This window comes from Phocoena sinus, chromosome 4, assembly GCF_008692025.1.
Source record: "Phocoena sinus isolate mPhoSin1 chromosome 4, mPhoSin1.pri, whole genome shotgun sequence".
NCBI lineage: Eukaryota > Metazoa > Chordata > Mammalia > Artiodactyla > Phocoenidae > Phocoena > Phocoena sinus.
The window spans coordinates 126,269,414-126,290,354 of record NC_045766.1 but is presented as its reverse complement, the minus strand read 5'-3'; the positions used below and the strand labels follow the sequence as shown (position 1 = coordinate 126,290,354).

At 36.0% G+C, this 20,941-nt stretch overlaps 1 non-coding gene and 1 pseudogene across 1 annotated transcript; one reads left to right on the top strand and one right to left on the bottom strand.

Annotated features, from left to right (window-relative positions):
* Window positions 1-5,304: 5,304 nt before the first annotated feature.
* LOC116753757 lies at window positions 5,305-5,411 on the top strand. Its single transcript, XR_004349859.1, has one exon. It is a non-coding gene; the product is annotated as a U6 spliceosomal RNA (small nuclear RNA).
* Window positions 5,412-19,593: 14,182 nt separating this feature from the next.
* On the bottom strand, window positions 19,594-19,749 carry LOC116753654 (annotated as a pseudogene).
* Window positions 19,750-20,941: the final 1,192 nt, after the last annotated feature.

Sequence of the window (20,941 nt, the reverse complement as noted above, 5' to 3'; positions counted from 1 at the left end):
TATAGTAGTGGAAAAACACTGGACTGGAAGTCATAAGTCACCAAATGAAAAGTGCTAATAGCGTGAAGGAGATGAATGACACGTATACAAGAGGCGGAGTAGATGGAAAGCATATTTGAATTGAGGTGGGTATGTAGTGAAGAGTTGGTTAATTAATTAATTTTTGAATTAAAAAAATTATTTATTTAATTTTATTTTTGGCTGTGTTGGGTCTTCATTGCTGCATGCGGGCTTTCTCTAGTTGCGGCGAGTGGGGACTACTCTTCATTGTGGTGTGTAGGCTTTTCATTGCGGTAGCTTCTCCTGTTGAGGAGAACCTGCTCTAGGCTCTCAGGCTTCAGTAGTTGTGGCACGTGGGCTCATTAGTTATGGCTCGTGGGCTCAGTAGTTGTGGTTCGTGGGCTCTAGAGCACAGGCTCAGTAGTTGTGGGGCACCGGCTTAGTTGCTCCGCGGCATGTGGGATCTTCCTGGACCAGGGCTCGAACCTGTGTCCCCTGCATTGGCAGGTGGATTCTTAACCACTGTGCCACCAGGGAAGTCCCTGGTTAATTTATTATAAGCCTTGCAAATGCTCAAATGGAATCCAAGATGAAGGTTGAAGAAAGAAGCCTAATAAATCTTAAATCTCACAGTACTTAAAGAAGAACTGAAGTGCACATATCCTCAGCAAACTTTTCAATTCTGACACTCTCTTCTGGAAGGAGGGGCCTGTCAAAATAGGTTCCAGTGGTCAAATGATGGATCTTCTTCCCCAACACAGAGCAGCACTTTCTGGTTTGATGAGAAAATGTTAAGTTTACCCTTTGGATGTCCAGTCCCAGTCAGTGCATTACTTTAGCAACTGTTTTCCAGGGACTGTAGCAATAAAACATGGCAAGAGCAATGGATTTGCAGCAGATGAAGGTGTTGCCAAATCCCCAAAGCTTTGCCTGCTTCTGTGTTGACAGAGGAAGGCAGAGGAACAGATGCTAGAAACAAACAGTTCTCAGGGCAGGAAAAATAAACACTAAAGGAAAACTGTATTTTCCCAGAACAGATGATTAAGAAATTAGATGATTAAGAAATTAAAATAACTGATGATAAAGGCTAGATCCAGATGCATTTATTTCTGACCACCCAAAGAAAAGAAACATTATGGACAAAAAAAATGCAGATCTCAGAGATAACTAAATTCCCTATGAAACTCTGGAATATACAGAAGACAAGGAAACTATTTTTTTTTATTTAGAAAGGAATATGGGCATAATAGTTACTATAATGCTATCTGACTAAATATCAAAAATAATATTGCATATACTTACTAATTATTGCTATCAGATTAAGGTAATGATGAAAATTTTCATGATTAGTTTTTTTAACTTATAGAAAAACAGCAATTAATGTAAGCAAAAATTTCTCCTGGCATTTCTTGAAGTTAGGTGTGGTCATGTGACTTAGTTGATCATTGAAATGGGTGGAAGTAATGGGTGTCACTTGCAGGTGGGAGATTTAATGTCTAGTGCATGATTCACCATGTCCCCTTTTTCAGTCTTGGCAATTGTGGAAGCAACTGAGTTGCAGTGTGGTGTCCTGAATGAGATGATGTACAGCAGAGCGAGGTATAGCAAAACAGTTATAATTCTAAGTCACTGAATTTGGAGTTATTGCAAAGCATAACCTTGACTCTTCTGATGGATGCAAATATTTAGTAAAATCAGCATATTCACAGGATAACAATTTAATTTTTTATTCAATGGCTTTTATAGAATAGCAGTTGTGTGGAATTTTACCCAAAGAGCTTTGGCCAGTTCAAATAAATAGAATTAGCAGGTCTTGTGCAAAAGACTATGTCATCTAATAAATATTGAATAACCTATTTTTTTTTCCCAGGAACATTAACGTATAGACATGATTCTCATTTCAGAGCTAAAGAATCTGGGAACCTATGCATCACATGCACTAACTGAGACTCAAAACGCAGCGATACTAAGAAGGGTGAGGTTGGAGTACCTAAGTAGAGGCTGAATTTAGATTTTTAAATCTATTCTTGCACCTGTACTATAAGAAATAAGGATTTGAGCCCAGAAAATTGATCCAAAGACAGGCAATAAATCAAAGAGGGCAGGGGAAGGACCAGGTGGTATAATATGTTACATTTTCCAGCATTAATGAAAGACAGGCAACCCCAGATCCAAGAAGCCCAGATAGCCCTAAGCAATACAGATATCAAAACAAAATAAAACAAACAACAAAAATGAAAACAACTTCACACAGACACATCATAGTCAATCTTCTAAAAACCAAAGATAAAAAGAAAACTTAAAGGGAGCCTATGGGGGTGGGGTGGGAGTGAAGCATTATGTAGAGAGGACCAAAGGTAAGAAATACTCAGAGTTTTCATCAAAGATTTTACAGGACAGAAGACAGTTGAATGGGAATGTTTAAAATGCTGAAACAAACAATAATGTCAACTGGATTTCTATATCTAATGAAAATATCTTTCAAAAATGGAGGCATAATAAATACTTTTTCAAACAAAGACCAAGAGAATTTGTTGCCAGAGACCTGTAATGCAAGATACATGCAAAGAAATTCCTCACACAGAAGTATGAAATCTGATGGAAATTTAACATTAAACTCTTTAAAAGATAATCAATTTTAAAGACAAATTGTAATAAAGTACTCTGAGTTTATGACATATGTAGAAGTAAAATGTATGAAAAATAGTTCAAAAGGTGGGAAAGAGGAAGTGGAAGTATACATGAATGGTGTAAAAATATTTGATAGTACTAAGTTAAAAATGTTTATTATACACCCTTGAGAAATTCACTAAAATTTTTAAAAAGTGACATAGTTATTAAGCCAATAGTAGAGATAAAAAAGAAAAATAAATAATAATTAATACAGAAGAAGGTGGGAAAGAGGAATAAAGGAATAAATAACAGAGGTAGCAAATAAAAAAACAGAAAGCAAGATGATAGGTTGAAATCCAACTATATCAATAATTACATCACATATAAAAGGCAAGTCCATCAGTTTAGATAAAACACAGTAGACTACCTATAAGAAACTACAGTCAGTAACCCTTGTGAACATAGATAAAGATTATCAGGAAATTTAAACAAATTGAATCCTGTAATATATAAAAATGAAATATATATCATGACCAAATGGGGTTTCTCCCAGGAATGGAAAACAGTTTCAACATTCCAAAATCAGTGACTATAATTTACCATATCAACAGAATAAAAAAATACATAATCTTCTCTATTTTATGCACAAAATTATTTTACAAAACTCCACATCCATTCATGATAAAAAAACCTCTCAGTAAACCTGGAGTAGAAGGAAACTTCCTCATCTTGACAAAGGGTCCACAGAGTCCTGTATGATCTGGACTCTGTTACCTTTCCCACTGCATTGCTTTATACTCTCTCACTGGCTCATTCTTTATTAGTTGCACTGGATTTCTTGCTGTTCCCCAAGATGTCAGCCTGTTCGCACCTCATGGACTTTGCTTTAGCTGCTTCCTCTGACTGGAACTTTTTTCCCTCAGGCAGCTGCATGGATCATTCTATCGCTTCCTTCATTTTCTTGGCCAGATGTCACATTCTTAGTGAGCATTACCACAGCCATTCCTTTCAAAATTCCCAATCACTCTCTCTGATCTGCTTTTGTACTTATTATTATTTCTTTTAATTAAGACATTTTTTTTAGAAAAGCAGTTTAAAGTTCACATTAGAACTAAGGGGGAATGTAGAGACATACCTCACATTACTCCCTGCCCCCTCACACACGCACAGGCTCCCTCATTATCAACATCTCCACCAGAGTGGTACCATTTGTTACAACTGATGAACCTTCACTGACACATCATTATCACCCGAAGTTCATAGTTTACATTACAACATTATATTTCATTTTTGGTGTTGTACATTCTATGGGTTTGGACAAAAGTATAATAACATGTATCTCTAATTACAGCATCACACAGAATATTTTCACTCCTCTAAGAATCCTCTCTGCGCTATATATTCATCACACTCCTCCTCTCCATCAACCCCTGATTTTTTTTTTTTTTTACTGTTTCCATAGTTTTCCTTTTTCCAAAATAACATATAGTTGGAATCATACAGTATGTAGCCTTTTCAGATTCACTTCTTTCACTTAGTAATATGCAGTTAAATTTTCTCCATGTCTTTTCCTTTTTTGATAGCTCATTTTTTTTCACATTGAATAATATTCCATTGTCTAGATGAACCACAGTTTATCCATTCACCTGCTGAAGGAAATCTTGGTTGCTTCCACATTTTGGCAATTATGAATGAAGCTGCTATAAACATCTGTGGGCAGGTTTTTGTGTGGACATGTTTTTAAGTCCTTTGGGTAAATACCAAGGAGCGTGACTGCTGAATCATACGGTAAGAGAATGTTTACATTTGTAAGAAACTGTCAAACTCTCTTCTGAAGTATCTGAACTATTTTGCATTCCCACTAGCAATGAATGAGAATTCTGTTGTTCTACATCTTCTCCAGCGTTTGGTGCTGCCAGCGTTCTGGATTTGGGCCATTCTGATAGATGTGTAGTGGTATCTCATTGTTGTTTTAATTTGCACTTCCCTCAAGACTTATGATGTGGAATATCTTTTTTGTATGTTTGTTTGCCATCTGTATATCTTCTTTTATAAAATATAAATTTATTTATTTATTTATGGATGCGTTGGGTCTTTGTTGCTGCGTGCAGGCTTTCTTTAATTGTGGTGAGTGTGGGCTACTCTTTGTTGTGGTGCGCAGGCTTCTCACTGTGATGGCCTCTCTTGTTGTGAAGCACGGGCTCTAGGCACATGGGCTTCAGTAGTTGTGGCTCGTGGGCCCAGTAGTTGTGGCTTGCAGGCTCTAGAGCGCAGGCTTAGTAGTTGTGGTGCAACGGGCCTTAGTTGCTCCGTGGCATGTGAGACCTTCCCGGACCAGGGCTTGAACCTGTGTCCTCTGCATTGGCAGGCAGATTCTTAACCACTGCACCACCAGGGAAGCCCCTGTATATCTTCTTTAGTGAGGTTTCTGTTAAGGTTTTTGGCCCATTTTTTAATCAGCTTGTTTGTTTTCTTACTGTTGAGTTTTAAAAGTTCTTTGCCTATTTTGGATAACAGTCCTTCATCAGATGTGTCCTTTGCAAATAGTTTTTCACCAGTCTGTAGTTTTCTTCTTATTACCTTGACATTGTCTTTCACTGAGCAGAAATTTTAAATTTAATGAAGTACAACTTATCAATTATTCTTTTCATGGGGTGTGCCTTTGGCGTTGTAATCTAAAAAGTTATTGCCATGCTCACTTCAGCAGCACATGCACTAAAATTGGAACGATACAGAGAAGATTAGCATGACCCCTGTGTAAGGATGATGTGCAAATTCATGAAGTGTTCCATGTTTAAAAAAATAAAAATAAAAAAAATAAATAGTTATCACCACACCAAAGTTCATCTACGTTTTCTCCTATGTTATCTTTTAGGGGTTTTAAAGTTTTGTGCTGTTTTACATTTAGGTTTGTTATCCATTTTGAGTTAATTTTTATGCAGGGTGTAAGGTTTGTGTCTACGTTCATCTTCTTTTTTTCTTTTCTTTCTTTTCCTTTTTTTGCATGTGGATATCCATTTGTTCCAGCAACATTTGTTGAAAAGATTATCTTTGCTCCATTGTATTGCTGTTGTTTCTTTGTCAAAAATCAGTTGACTATATTTATGTGGATCTACTTCTGGGCTCTCTGTTCTGTTCCTGTTTTTTAAAAATAGTACTTCCTTCTAACAACTATGCAATTAACTTATTTTTATGTTATTTTTTAGTTTATTTTACTATGTAAGATACATAAGAGCAAGCATTTTTTTTAAACTACTGTATCCCCAGTAAAGAACACATTTCACAATATATATAGACACTCTGTAAAAATTTGTTGAATGAATAAATGAGTGAATCACTGAATCAGAAAGTTTCAAATAAGGTATAATGATACTGACTGCTTGGAACTTAGTAGCTTCTGTCCTCTGGTAAATAGAGATGTGAAAGAGGGACTTCCCTTGCTCTTGAAGAAAATACAAAGTTTTAGATCCTATATATTTTTAATTTACAGATTCTATGTCCAGAGCTGGTAAGATTCTAATTCTTGTTTTTAAGAATAAGTGTAAAAGGAGTCTGACAGAGAGAGAGAGAGATGAGTGCTATATTGAGACAATAGGAACTATACTCCATTTCTTATTTTTTCTCTGATGTCTTTGAAGTTTATTAAGGAAAGGGGACATTCTTTTTCTCAAAAGAATTGTGATTTTTCTCCTCTTTTCTTGGAAATCCCTGTGGATGGTACTGAGCTTACAGAATCAGGCATCAAAGAAATATCTATTCTGCACTGTAGTGAACTAAAGTAGGCTACACTTTAAGAACTGTTGTTTCCTTATGCATTTTTCCCTTTGGAGACGTTGACACACACATTTCTGAAATAACTTGGAGGACTGGGTATGTTTCATCTACAGGCTTTTGCTTATCACACAAAGCTTCTTGGCTTAAATTGTGCTTTGGTGGACGTCCCCCTGTGCCTGCAACTAAGAGGTGTGGCTTTCACAGGGATGGCAACTCCTGTGCGAAGAGCAGCCTGTGTGATAATTCAGACATAACTAGGTCAATTTCCTTTACTTATCATTTTGCCATAGATTGTATTCATGTTTCCTTTTTTCCTTGGAGACAGTGTTTCAAAATGTAGAAGTAATGAATACATTGAGCAGTCTCTCTTGAAAGGAAAGTATTACAATGAGATAAATGTTATTAAAATATATTCCTTGAAGTGAAGTCCTTCGGGGCAAGGTAATTTTGCTGAACATATACTTGGTGTTGTAATAATATTATACAATACTACTTATGTTATTTTATTGGGATAATAATAACAGTTTCTATTTTTCTTCCAAGCCACTCAGGAGAAATTGTGTGTTTTGTGGGGGAGGGCAGAGGTGTTGTTTCAAAAAGGCTTATTTCATTACCTGATGTTAGTTTAAGGAGAATTTATTACTTTTATATTTAGAGAGAGATGGCCATTGGATAAATTTCTCAAATTACTATCTAAGGTCATGCAGATATGGACAGACTATGATTGTTATTTTTAGTAAGGGCAGCTGAATAGATGAACCCATAATGATAAATCCAATATAATCAAAATGTTTTTGTTCATCCTTGACTGAGATACACTTTTTCACAAAATATCATTTCTGAAAAGAAATTAGACTAAGATGAAATGCATTGCTTTTATATTTTGGAAGGATTAAAATTTAAATAAGTAGGAATTGGAGGCCCATAGTGTTTATTTTTTCCCCACTAGAGAGGAGGAGTGATTTGTGAAATGACAGCACTATTGAAACAAGGAAAGCTAATTGTTGGAATTCGGCACAATTCCAGGAGAGAGAATTGAAAGCTTCATTTTATCTCTGATTGATCAATAGATTATGTTCACTCAAACAACATTTATTAAACACCTTCTATGGGCTGAGCACAGTGCTAGGAGCTTGGGATGCAAATATGAACACACTGAAACTCTTGGTCTCATGGAGTATATGTTTCAAAAATAAATTACTACATATGCATTCAGATGGTAAGTTTCTTATGCAACTTGGTTTGCACTGTAAAATGATATTTTATCAAAAATTTTCTGATTATAGATATGGTATGTGAAACTACCCATAACTCTATTGTCTAAACAACTGTAAACATTGTTTTATCTTTCTAATTATATAACTATATTAAAATATCACTTTTCACTTAGTATCTATTTGTACATTTAAACATACTGATCCTAACAGTTATAAGATTACACAGAAATAAATAATCTATTCTTCAGCATTTAGTTTACTTTCAATTTCCTGTTGTTGGGAAGAAGAGCTTTGTAAAATGTCTTTGGGTGAATCAGAAATCATTTTTAGGATAAATTCCTATAAGTGATGTTACTCAAAACAACAATAGGGAAATTTTAAAAATTTTGGTAATATTTTCAAATTGTACACTTTGCAAGAACAATCTATTTTAAAGCTGTTCAGTTAGGGTCTTAGATTAGTGACAATTTCCATTCTCACTTTCATTCTAATATTGGTTATTGTGTTGCATATTCCTCAGTACTCTGTGCAAAATGCAACATTTTCTCAAACATTATTCACTTATCTTGCTCCTTCAGTTAAGAGGATTATGGTGATGGATAAATACAATTGCACAGTGCACATAATTTCTTGGAATGACAAAGCCTCTGCATATATTCAAATTTGACTTCTGCATTCTCTGGTTATTGCATTTTCAGAGTTAGTTTTCTTTCCTTTTCTCTTTTTTTTTTTTTTTTTCCGGTACGCGGGCCTCTCACTGTTGTGGCCTCTCCCGTTGTGGAGCACAGGCTCCGGACACACAGGCTCAGCGGCCATGGATCATGGGCCCAGCGGCTCCGCGGCATGTGGGATCTTCCCGGACCGGGGCACACACCCGTGTCCCCTGCATCGGCAGGCGGACTCTCAACCACTGCGTCACCGGGGAAGCCCCAGGGTTAGTTTTTATCGGGGAAGATTTCACCTGTGTTCGTGAAAAGCAACAATGCATTGTTCAGCATAACTCACTGAGGTCACTCTAAATACCACACACTACCCTAGTTTTGTTGCTCTAAATACCATTTTTGGCATTGGGAATCACCAGAGAAAGGGAAGAAAGTAACCCTGAGCTACTTCAGCTCAATTCAACAAGCGTTTATTTATCGTCTATGACATATCTGACTCCATCTAAGTACAGGTACTGTAACCATGTGAGTTGAGGCCCAGTTACTTTGGGTATTGCATTTAGCTCTGGAATTTCCTCACAGCTAACAGAAAATTCCCAATACTTGGGATTATGTTCCATATGGTGCCCTGTGTTATTCTTTCTATATAATAATTATGATTTATGTTTTTCTCACAAGAGCTATCCTATAGTATTCAATTCTGAGAAGTAAAGAAAAGAAAGTGTTTCACATTTTCTAGACATACACCAACTGGAAATTGACTGATTCCCTGAATATGCCTTTAATATTGGTTAAACAGAGTCAATACGTGGGAGGTTTTTGCTAGTCACTTTGAATCACCATAAAAGACTGTGGGTGTAGCTCCGGGAGAATATGATGGATGCTCAGTGCAGGGTAAACTTAAGAAAGAAACTCAAAACTCGATTTAAGAGATAGAAAGGAAATGTAATTTCAAGAACATAAATCAAAGTTTGTTTCCTGGAATGTGTGTTTTAAGTGAATCTGATGTTTTGCTGCTTAGTCAATAGAAATTGAAAGTATAAGGAAGTGAATTCTGAGATATATTTGTAGTCTTATCAGATATTGCTGTGCCGACGTCTCATTAGTGTGGTGATACCCACTCATGGTGAAATATATATATATATATATATTTTTTTTTTCCTCCTACCATCCATCCTTACCTCTCTTCTTCCTATTTCTTTCTTTCTTTTTCTTTCTTTCTTTCTTTCTTTCTTTCTTTCTTTCTTTCTTTCTTTCTTTCTTTCTCTTTTTCTCTTTCTTTCTTTCTCTTCCTGTCTTCCTTTCTCTCTCTCTCCCTTTCTTCCTTTCCCTCCCTCCCTCCCTCCCACTCTCTTTCTTTCTTTCTTTCTTTCTTTTCTTCCCTTTTGTGTTACATGGTAGTAAGGAAGCCCCATCACATCAGAATTCTGCTCAGAAAACTCCTGGCAAGGGACACACTGCCAAACACAGAGTGAGTGTGTATGCCAGATTGAAATCTCCATGTGATTTTGTCATGCAGCATAATGAACTGGCAGCTAAAAATAAGCACAAGCAGATTGCCTTTCCTTCTTTCTATTTGCAGTTATTCTTTTGAAGAATATTCTTCACCTTTGGATGGAGCTGAATTCCAAATATTTTGCTCATTTTCCAAATACAATTTTGAAAAAATTCTATTTGCCCTATCAGACAGATGACCCTCCAATTTATCAGCTCTGGCCTTAGATTACATTCTCCCACTTTTTAAAGATGCACATAATAGCATGGCCTTAAAGGCACTGACTTAAAATTATCCTTTTAATAGGAGGAAACTCATTTTTTTTTCCCCCAAAATGGTTTTCAGCACTGTCTTCTGTCTGAAAGTGTATCTGAATTCAAGAAGACCATTGTCAGATAACTAGATGCATGTGTGTGTTAATAATGCTCAGAAATTGCCAGAACTCCTAAGATTAATTCTATCTTCTAACTAGAGGAGAAAAAAAAAAAAAAAAAAAAACAAGAACAACTGTTAAAGAACATATCATTGTAAGTAATTTTTTTTTTTTTTGTAGAAAACATATATTTTTGTCTATTAAACCCACAATTGAGTATCACTGTCTGTTTGGAGCAGAAAGACATGAAGCAGTTGATTAAAAAATTTTGCATATCTATACTATAACAGTAGTATAAGTTAAAGCTGTATTTTAAGAAAGTTGTGGTTTAGTGGAAAAAAGTTCAGGGTCCTGAAAGAACAATAGCAAAAGGAGCCAATTATCTTTAAATTATCTGGTTCAGTAGGAAGAATCCTTTCATCTTTTTTCACCAAAAGCATTTTTAGCCAAGCCTAATATCACTATTTTATACTAGTCTGTGCTTTTCCTGGACACTGAGTGCCTTTGGGTCAAATCCTGGCATTGCTATAGTGTTCACGATTTGGGGTAAGTTACACAAAGTTCCTGAGAGTTGATTTAGTTGTTTTATTTGTCTGTTAAGACATGAGACACAGTGTGAGGTTTCACTGAGTACATGTGAAAAAAAGTCTCAACTTCGTTAGATTTAGGATACATTGGTTCACTTATTCTGTCATTTGAACTAGAGAGCTACCAGCTGGACCCTTGTCCCTTAGCATATATTTTACCTTCATTAAGAATTAATGAGGTTCCTCAACTCGGCAAAGGACACTACAAAAACCCTACAGGCAACATTACACTTAATGGTGAAAGACTAAATGTTTTTTCCTAAGATCCAGAGCAAAACAAGGATGTCCACTCTCACCACTTCTATTCAACATTGTACTGGGGGTTCTAGGTAGGACAATTAGGCAATAAAATGCGAAAAATAAAGGCAGACAGATTAGAAAGGAAGAATTAAAACTATCCTCATTTGCAGATGACATGATCTTATTATAGAAAATCCTAAGGAATTCACTAAAAATCTATTAGAACTAATAAAGTTCAGCAAGTTTTCAGGATTCAAGATCAATATATTTAAAAATTGTATCTCTATATATTTGCAAAGGAGATTCCAAAAATGAAATTAAGAAAGCAGTTTTATTTATAATAGTATCAAAAAGAATAGTACACACATAGAAATTAAACAAAAGAAATACAAAACTTATGCTCTAAATACTGTATAGCATAGTTAACAGAAAACAATAAATGGAAAAACATTCTATTTTTCATGGATTGGAAGTCTTAATATTATTAAGATGGCAATATTTGGCAATATTCCCAAACTGATCTACATATTCAATGCAATCTTTTTCAAAATTACAGCTAGCTACTTTGCAGAAAATTACAAACTGCTCCTAAAATTCATATGGAAATTCAAGGGATCTAGAATAGCCAAAATGATCTTCAAAAAAAAAAAAAAAAACAAATGTAGAGACTCACACTTTCAGACTTTAAAGCTTACAACAAAGCTATAGTAATCAAGACTGACATATACAGAACATTAAAACAGAATTGAGAGTCCAGAATAAACCCTCACATTTATGCCCAACTAATTTTTTACAACAATGCCAAGATCCTTCAGTGGGGGAAAGAATAGTCTTTTTAACAAACGGTCCTGGATATCCATACACAAAATAATCAAGTTGAACCCCTACTTGATATCATATATGTAAGTTAAATAAAAATGGATCAAAGAACTAGGTGTAAGAACTAAAACTATAAAACTCTTAGGAGAAAACATAAGCATAAATCTTTGTGATTTTGAATTAGTCAATGGTTTCTTAAATAGGACATCAAAAGTGCCAACAGGACTTCCCTGGTGGCGCAGTGGTTGAGAGTCCGCCTGCCGATGCAGGGGACACGGGTGCATGCCCCGGTCCGGGAAGATCCCACATGCTGCGGAGTGGCTGGGCCCGTGAGCCATGGCCACTGAGCCTGCGCGTCCGGAGCCTGTGCTCCGCAACGGAGAGGCCAGAAGAGTGAGAGGCCCGCGTACCACACACACACACACACACACACACACACACACACACACACACACAAGTACAAACAATAGAAGAAAAAAAAATAATTAGATTTTATAAAAATTAATTTTGTACTTCAAAGGATAATGTGAAGAAATGTAAAAGGCCACAGAATGAGAGAAAATATTTACAAATCATATGTTTGATAGAGGACTTGTATTTAGAATATGTAAAGAACTCTTACAAAGCAACAATAAAAGGGCAAATTACTCAATTAAGAATGGACAAACAATGTGGATAAATATTCCGTCAAAGAATAGATACAAATATCCAGTAAACACATGAAAAGATGCTCAATGTCTTTAGCCATCAGAGAAATGCAAAAAAAGCACAATAAGATACTACTTCACACCAAATAGTATGGCTATAACAAAATTGACAGATTATAATTGTTGGTGAGAATGTGGAGAAATCACAGCCCTCATACACTGCTGGTAGGAATGTAAAATAGCACAGCGTCTTTGGAAAACAGTTTAGAAGACCTTCAGAATGTTAAGTACGGAGTTACCATATGAACCAGCAATTCCACTCCTAGGTATGTATCAAGAGAAATAAAACATATGCACATACAAAACTATGTATTAACCATGTTAATATACTAAAAACCATTGAACTGTACACCTTAAATGGATGAATTGTATGGCATGCAAATTATATATCAATAAAGCTATTAAAAACGGAATTAATGAATGTAAGTGGCTTTTAGCTTGTGTGGTATGAACACATTTAAAATCAGAGCATACTTCCTATAAAAAGCAATCATATTTAGACAGGACATATCTAGTTGGAATAAATGGCTAAATTCATGTGGGTACCAAAAGCAGTGTAGTATGGAACATTTTCTGTTTGGCTAAAGTAGCAATTTGATCTAAAACAAATAAAAATGGAAAAGTCAAGTTAACCTGTAATTGATTTACTAGGAATGGTATGTATTGGTATGCACATAAGGGAAAATAAATTTTATACACATACATATATAAATACACTATATATATACTATATACACTATATACTGTATATATACAGCATATAATTATATATATGCCTGTATATGCATGTATATACAGTTGTGTTTTTATATATGTTTTATTATTATTATTATTATTTTTACGGTACGTGGGCCTCTCATTGTTGTGGCCTCTCCCGTTGTGGAGAACAGGCTCCGGACGTGCAGGCTCAGCGGCCATGGCTCGCGGGCCTAGCCGCTCCACGGCATGTGGGATCTTCCTGGACCGGAGCATGAACCCGTGTCCTCTGCATTGGCAGGAGGACTCTCAACCACTGCGCCACGAGGGAAGCCCTATTATTATTATTTTTTAATTTATTTATTCAATTTACTTAGTTTTGGCTGCGTTGGGTCTTCGTTGCTGTGCGCAAGCTTTCTCTAGTTGCGATGAGCAGGGGCTACTCTTCGTTGCGGTGCACGGGCTTCTCATTGCGGTGGCTTCTCTTGTTGAGGAGCACGGGCTCTAGGCGCACGGACTTCAATAGTTGTGGCACACGGGCCCAGTAGTTGTGGCACGCGAGCTCTAGAGCACAGGCTCAGTAGTTGTGGCACACAACAATGTCCCCTGCATTGGCAGGCAGATTCTTAACCACTATGCCACCAGGGAAGCCCTTATTATTATTTTTTAATCTGGAGAATTTTAAAATTTGGGGATGGATATTTGCAGTTACTTTTTAAAAAATATATATACTATAGCGATCATGGAGAGAAAATGGAATTCTATATGTATGCTGTATGTATGTGTCTGTGTTTATATACATATCTCTATATAGCTGTATAAAGTATACTTCACATGTTGAATGAGTTAATGATTGATTTCTTACATTTTCAGCTCTGCACAAAGCATCTATAATAAGTAAAGCAATGGAGTGAACGCAGGGATTTCCAGGCATATCCAGTAATGAGTGCTTCTAAAATGATACAATTTCATCTTATATTTTAATGTTACTTCTCTTCAGGGTGTTATGTTTGTGCTATTGGAAAAATGTTATATTATTGTTTTCATACTCTGAAGAATATTGTGCCTGAGAGGAGACAGCTTTTCATATGCAGAGGCATAGGCAAGTGGGAAGTTCCTTCTTCCTGCTTGTACATTCCAGGAACGTAACCAGGGAACAAAACAGGTTACTAAAAAGAGAAAGAGTATAGGACTGATTGACTGCTAATTTAAAAATTGGCAAGTGTCCTATGTAGCTAGCTGGCTTGAAAATTATCCCAAACTAGAGTCATTGCTGCTTAATTGTAGACATGCTTAAGCATCCAACTCAGTCTGTCTCCAAATGACACAAGTCCTTCTTGTATGATGGAAATGCAGGTAAATGTTTCCTACATGCTAGAGAACCAACCTAGGTTTAATTTTAGATGCTCAAATGAAAGCTATGCCATACTGGTTTCTTTCTTTCTGATTCTCCTCACCATGTCTGAATACAGATACTGGTGTGAATGTACATTAGCATGTAGTTTATAAACAAGAAGAAAGCAACAAATGTTCCCTATTGATCCCTAGACCATGTACTGCATTAAACATACAGTGTAAAAGTGGTAATGAAAGTGGGTAAATCTTTGTGCATTTATTAAAAGTTACAATCTGATATTTAAGTATTTTGAAAACCACTTCAAAGTGAAATGAGTGTTTTGGTTGATATTTGGGTTATCTTTGATTATTAATATAAAAGAATTAGATAAAAATAATCTAAAATGTTGGCAATTTTTATATAGTTAGAACTAAGTATTTTACTCTTCCTCTGGCTTTGCCCTCAACAGAATTATTTAATGATTATAAACAAGTGATATCTTTTTTTTGTTACCTTAACAACCCCTAAAATTAGCTTCAGGGATTTCCCTATCCATCATTCTATGTAGGCTAGCTGGGGATCCACTCTCATCTTCAAAGTCTGCAAAAGTGACTTAGGCCAAAGCCATTTTGTTTAGAGATGAGCAGATGACCAAAACTAAGCTTTAAGTATGAATCGTATGACCTGTATAGGAACACTCAGAAAGAAATTTCCTTCTTATCTGTTGGTTGGAAATTAATTGGCTGCTACCATGTAACCACAAGGGAAGCATCCTTCTGAGGTTGAGGGGTAATGCTGAGGTTGCCAAAGAAAATGTAAGAAACCAGACCCCAAATATATTATTAGTATTCAGCCAGTAACACAAATCAATAAACTACTTTTTGCTTAAGACAGCTTCAGTCAGGGTTTCTATCATTTGCACTGAAATGAACCCAATTTCACAAATTGTGGGCAATCCTCTTTACACTGAATAATTGCTTTTTACCAAAAATTGTAGTGTTTTCGAAAAAGTTAGATCTGGATGTGATGGAAATTGGCTAATCCTTAAAAATATCCCACTGGAATTACAACTTAAGAATTCTCATTTTATCTTTGTCATTCTTTTCTTAGAAATATTGTTCTTTTCCTCCAATACAGAAGGTGGTTGACATAATTTTATTAAAGCTTTACAAATTATGAGAAAGTAGATGGAGGTAAGACACGATGCCTTCAGAAACAAGGATCCTGCTGCATTTTGTGTTTCCATGTTTGATTTATTCCTTTGTGCAAAAGTAGGACATTGAATAGTCACAATCTTTAGGCATCCACAAAGCTACCAGGAAGAGAATAAGAGGCACAAATGAAATTTTAGCCTTATATCTTGACTTATGGATGATGTTAGTCTTGATCAGGTCCTTATTTCAGGGATCTTCTGTATGTTGACTTATTCACTTCTGAAAAAGATAGTTGTAGTCAAAGAATAAAAGTGCCCAGTAATCTCTGTTAAGCTTTGCCCACCCAGTATCCAGATCATGGTAGGCAGGAATTTGTATGCAACCACAGGTTTCTGACTCAATGGTGAGGGGAGTTTGGTATCAGACACTTCCTTGAATAGACTGTAATAAAGATCATCCCTGATTTAAGACTTGGTGTTCCTCCTGTATTCTCTGAAAACGAAGCTCACTCTCAGCACTCCTTTCTGCATTTTTCCTATCCTGTTAACATTTATCACTATTTATCACATGTCCTGGTTCTAATGTGCAGGGACTGTTACTCAGGTTAACTTTGGCTGAACTTTTGAATATTTCCTCCTTTTCTCCAGTCTTCTCTTTCTTCAATTAGATTGTGGTATAGTTTGATCAGGCAGTCAGACATTCAAAGGGGTCATCATATCTAATTCCAATTTCAGTAAAAAAATATGTATGTATATATATATGTATTTATATATTTTTTTCTGGCTCTTCTCAGAGCATGAGAATTCTGCCTTGCTTGTTCTCACCTTTCTTCTAGAAAATAAAACCCATCTCAAAGTGTTCCTATCTGCTTGCCTTTTGCTTCAAATACAGACTCCTTTAGCTTCCCTGTTACCAAGCATCACTCACACATGAGGAAACTTGGCTTTTAGTTGGGACTGCTGACAACTCTGTCCCTGAATTTTTCTTTGAGCATTTTCAGCTGTAACCCTTGGATCCAGTCCTTCCTGACAAATCCTCACTGTCTATGGGACTTCCCACTGGTGGCTGCCTTTCCTTAAGGGTGTGCCCTTGTCAGAGTTCAGCTCTTACTTCCTGACCCTGTGTTGATAATGCATTCTGATACATCACAGCAACACTTTTCCCTTGGTTTTCAGTTCTCTTTGCCTAGTTGCCCAAAGGAATAGCAAAGGGTTTTTCAAGCTATGAGATACATTATGACTGGATTTTCATTGTGTTAAATATTGTAAGATATGGGCTTTTGAAAATGTTTCTTAGGAATCACCATTTCAGTGTTGGGAAAGTTTAGAATCAGAGAATATCTCAAATTTTAAAAAAAGGTGGATTTTGTTTGTATTCTTCTTTTGGTCTTGCTTTAAAAAATATGTGAACTCATTATATAATAGCTAGTAATTCTAAGTAGTTCTCTTTTGTTCTTAATTTAGTTCATTGTTTTTATTTGGTGTGAACTTCTAAATTTTATTTTTATTAATGGTGAGGAAAATCAAGCCAATAGTAAACATAGGGAAATACAGAGTCCATATGACTCAACCAATATAAACAATACCAACAATTTAACACAATGTGAAAGACGATTTTTATTTTTCAAGCTTTGTGTGTCAGCTTGACTTCAGGGAAAATAACACTTTCCTTGGTCCGCTTTGAAAACAGGGAGCTTTCTCTCCTCGACTTCCCTGAACTTTGTTAAACATTTGTTGCTGTTTTCTACTTGTCCTCTCTTTCTCTAATTAAATGGTGATATAGTTTGACAAGATAGTCAAAAATTCAAAGTGACATATGGAGGCTTTCCACTCTGTTTTCTATCTGGGAGAATTATGAAACAAGAATGAGGGAAAGGGGGAGGAATGGTGAAAAATAGAGTTATTGCAGTGATGAAGGGCAGAAGGAAATGTGATGTGAGACAGGAATGAAGCCAAACAGGTAAAAGAATTGGGGATATGCATTGGGTCTTTCTTTCTTTTCTTTTCTTTTTTTTTTTTTTTTTCAGTACATGGGCCTCTCACTGTTGTGGCCTCTCCCGTTGCGAAGCACAGGCTCCGGACGCGCAGGCCCAGCGGCCATGGCTCACGGGCCCAGCCACTTCGCGGCATGTGGAATCCTCCCGGACCGGGGCACGAACCCGTGTCCCCTGCATCGGCAGGTGGACTCTCAACCACTGCGCCAGCAGGGAAGCCCCAAAATGCAAATATTTTATACTGAATTTTTATATGAACTATGAATCCACATCTTCCCAAATCAGTGAAGAATTATAGGAAGAAAAAAAATGTTTGACTTTATTCATTCCCGAAACGTCTCTATATTTCATATCCTATCGAATGGATTTTATGATGTTCTTTTTGAATATTTGCAGTCAGTATCTGGAAAATGTAAATATTTTGAAATGTGTCATCAAAGGTATATATTATTTTCTATATTTTAAGCTAGCCAATATGAAGAAACAGTTTTGAACATTGCAGGTAGGATTCTTTAAAAAGAGATTAATTCCTTCCAAATAGCATCACCTATATGTAAACACAAAGTATAATTAAAACTGTAAGAGGGGCGGGGCAGATGCAACCTATAGCAGCCCTGCTCAGACATTGGTCCGCACAGCAGTGGCCCCTCCCTCTTCCCTCTCCTCTGTATAAAAAGAACCTGAATTCGGACTGGGACAAGATGATCTTTTTCAGATGCTAGTGTGCCATCTTCTCAGTCTGCTAGCTTTCCGATTAAAGTCATTATTCCTTGCCCCAAAAACTTATCTCCCGCTTTATCAGCCTGTCTTGCTGCGAGCAGAGCGAGCTTGGGCTGGGTAACAAAACTACTTTTTAAGGCTTTGTACACTTGTATGATTTTAGGTGACTGTGTTTCTTTTATGTCTTTGCTGATTGTCTCCCATACCTACTTGCCCCATTCTGGAGTGCCTTCCATCACTCTCCTAGAGTTTGGTTCTGTGAGTTAAGCACACAAGTTAGTCTTGTCTGTGTAGTTGGCTAAATTATTCCAAAAAAATTTTTTTTTTTACTCCATCTGATGCCTTTAGTCATAGACACCTAACATCACACCCAAAGGTCAAACAACCTGAAACTCACCATAGATAGCCACTCTCTTCATCTGCAATCCTCCTCCTTACCCCCAAAATGAGAAATTCTAGTACAAAAATGGGCTTCTGAATTACAGAACTAGTTTTATTTAAATTGCTTGGAAAGAAAATATCACTTCCCACCGAAAACTCATTTGTTCTTAAGACCCTGGCTAACATGTGTTGCTTCTTTGAGCGGATTAGAACTCTCCTCTCCCCACACAAACAGACATACCTCCCTTTGAGTAGATACATCTCTGTGGCTGCGCAAAATATTAAGCAGAGCATACACTAGATTTCTGCCATGTGCTCCTCTGCTGGGCACCATTCTGCAATGGCCCAGCATGTTCAGTCCTATATAAATTGTAATCTCCAGATTAAAAGATTTAGAGACAATTTCTGAAAAGAAATAGGTGATGGATAAATTGGAAACTGGAATAAACCTGCATGTACAAAATACTAAGTATTTAACTTTTACATTATACTGATAGGTTTAATTTTGACTATATTAATAATACATGTTTATTTTAGTAGAGTTCAAACATAAAGAAAAAAGAAAAGAAAAATACCAATTTTCCTAGAGTTAGCTGTTATGAATATGAAATTTTCATATTGTTTTTATTTTTTTCCAACAAAGCTCTCACTTATTTATTACTGAGCCAAAGCACTAGTGTAGAAACACTGACACAAAGAGAAAAATCATTTTCCCAATAAAACACATCCAGCTGTTCAGATAGTAGTGATGTTTTCAGAGTGGTATGGTAAGACTTAAGTGACTCTGACAGAGAATAAATGTATGTGCCACCTCACATAGGGCTCCTTATAGACCCAGCTTGGTTCTTCTCCATTGTCTTCTCTTGGAGTTGTACCTGATGTTATTACCAGTTTTCATTCGAATCCATTGGGGAATGGAGCAATTCTTCTTTCATTTCTTGGCCAGGAATCTCTTGACCCTGAGAGCCTTATGACAAGACATGGCAAGGAGCAAATGCAACTGCTCATAGGATGGCAGAGAAGAGCAGAGAGAGCTGTTTTTATTTAAAAAGAAAGAATAAACATTACTCAAATCACTTAACACTTATGTATATTGTAACAATAACTTCTAATTTTATAATGTTTCAAAATGGATATACTAAAATTTACTAATCCTTAGTTGTTGGAGAAGTGAATAGTTTTAAGTAAAATATCTTTCTACAACTTGAATTTATGATGTTATTCATCTGAATAATGAATTATTTGCCTTTTAATGACAAAAAAATTCCATCCAACCTAAAGTAGAGGCTACTGCTAGGGAACAGTCTTTTTCTGTTAACATGCATTATTAATACTATTGTAATTATAACCATATTGCTACTGGAGAAAATTATTTTATTATGAGTTTCAGTGTCTGATATTAAGGATTAGACTTTATTCCCCATATTGCAATTTTAATAGCATAATATATCAAGTATTTATTTACTGTTTTAGGTAGAGCCACAGATTTGTTTATTCATAGACTCTTAAATAACCAGATTGCACAGCTGAAAATAATTTGCAAATTTGATTCATTTTCTGACTTAATCAGGCTTCAACTTTAAGAACATAAATACTGAAACAAAAACATTATTTCTGTTGTGATTCTAACTTGCAAAAGTGTAAGAAAGTAATAATATTGCCTATGGTACTATGCAGGTTGCTATTTCTTTGCTTGAAAAGACTCCTTAACTAGAAAAATTGTTTATATCACTGTTTTAATGTTTGCACTTATTACACATGAAAACACGGAGCCACTTAATTGAAGAAAAAATTGTCTAATTTCTTTCCTGTGGACTGACAAACACTGGGGGTGCAAGAGATATTTTTCAATCTATTTAGACATAGTTGCTTTTAAGCCAGTGGTTCCCTCTTTTACCACCCGCTAAGTGCTTCTCTCAGCATCCAAGGTCAGTGGCTATTTTCAATGAAAATTCTGTTAACTGTAACTCATTGGTATCATTACTAATCAGATAGTATCTCTCTAATAGCTAACCAGGATTTCTCGTAGTAAACTGGAGTAATTTTCAAGGACATTTAAAGTGACTGGTTTTCTTACCTAAACCACAATTTACATGTGGTACTGTGGACCCAATGAACACATGTGACTGTCTGGCTATGGATGGCTACTGCTAATAATGCAGATGCCCAGGAAG